Source organism: Limulus polyphemus, unplaced genomic scaffold (genome assembly GCF_000517525.1).
Source record: "Limulus polyphemus unplaced genomic scaffold, Limulus_polyphemus-2.1.2 Scaffold595, whole genome shotgun sequence".
In the NCBI taxonomy this organism is placed as follows: domain Eukaryota; kingdom Metazoa; phylum Arthropoda; class Merostomata; order Xiphosura; family Limulidae; genus Limulus; species Limulus polyphemus.
In genome coordinates, this window is record NW_013666205.1 from 282949 (window position 1) to 284521 (window position 1573).

The following is a 1573-nucleotide window of genomic DNA, read 5'->3' on the forward strand; positions in this document are numbered from 1 at the left end:
CCGCGGGTATCGAAACCCAATTTTTAGCGTTATAATCCATCAGACTTATCGCTGAGTCACCAAGAAGTAAGTGGAAAGGCCATGGCTTTATCAACTATACCAGTTCTTATGGCTCTGAGTATATTATATTTATATGAAATGATGGACAGTACTTTTCTCTCTCTTTGGAAACTAGAGATGTCCCAACAAGAAGAGCCCTCACCCAGTGGCACAGCGGTATGTCTGCGGACTTAAAACGCTAGAAACCGATAGCCCATTGTGTAGCTTTGTGCTTAATTACAAACAAACAAGAAGAAATTCTAAATAAAACTGAGCAAGTTAACCACTATATATATCACCCACATCACTTGGGCATCCTATAAGTTAAAATAGGGAGGACATAACGTCCAGGTATTTTTAAAAACCAATACACGGCCAATATTAATAGATAACTTATCATACTAGACCAAAATAGTTCTCCAGCGACACCCTCTCTGGGAGAGTTAAAACATACCAAGGGAGAATGACATTTCAGAACCAGTGTTTCTATACATTACATTTTACACACGAGCTGAACTCAAGTATCTTGGTGAATAAAAAAAATGAAAACAAAAATAAACACCTGGTATTTTTCACATGTATATTTGTACGAAATGTTTCAAATTTTGGGGACTCCAGCCATCTATAGAAGAAATGTCATAGCAAGATATGATAAGTTGATTAGTTAACATATCATCTTAGGGAGAATTTATGAAAATGTGATATTCCCTGTTTTATAAAAATAATCTGAAGAAATTGCGCAGAAGAAGGAACAACAGTCAAAAAACGTCGCCAGGTGTATAATAATTGATTATTATATTAGCAAATTATTGTGTTATTTATTCATTTGGAAGTAGTTCGTTCATCACAATAAGCACCATTTATAGGATGGTTTAAAATATAAAACTAATACAGCATTTTCTTATCATATTTAAGAAATTATTTCCAGGAAATGGAGTGGTTACACCCCTTCTTTTTGAACCTTTATGTTTTCAAGTTTAGGGTTAGGTACAAAATGAATATACTTCTAAATGTAACAAAGTTGCGATTATATCCAAACTTATCAATAAGTTTACATAAAACGATGGAGAATTAGGAAAATTCAATTTAATCTGAACAGTTTACAACTATTTCAAGCCTCCAAAGCTTAGCGTACAGAGTTTTTTTTGTAAAAAAATATGAATCCGTAAGGCACGTATACAGTAAGGCCCAAACAAACATGCTTCACATTACTATCTACAAATTCTACAAATCAATGGAGAAAAAAAAAAGCTGGAAAGCTTGGAAGTTCGAAAAACTCTTTTTGTAAGGAGTGTACAGGTGGTTATATGATGAAATTAACTAATAGAAAAAGTACGCTATTAAAGATATATATAAAACTCAACTGATTGATATTATTTCATATCGACACAAAAGGGCTGACACTACTCAACCTTACATTCTTGAAATTCCCTGAAGCTTTGTTATCTAACGTGAGATTGTTTGTTTGTTACGGATTTCGCGCAAAGCTACACGAGGGCTATCTGCGCTAGCCGTCCCTAATTTAGCAGTGTAA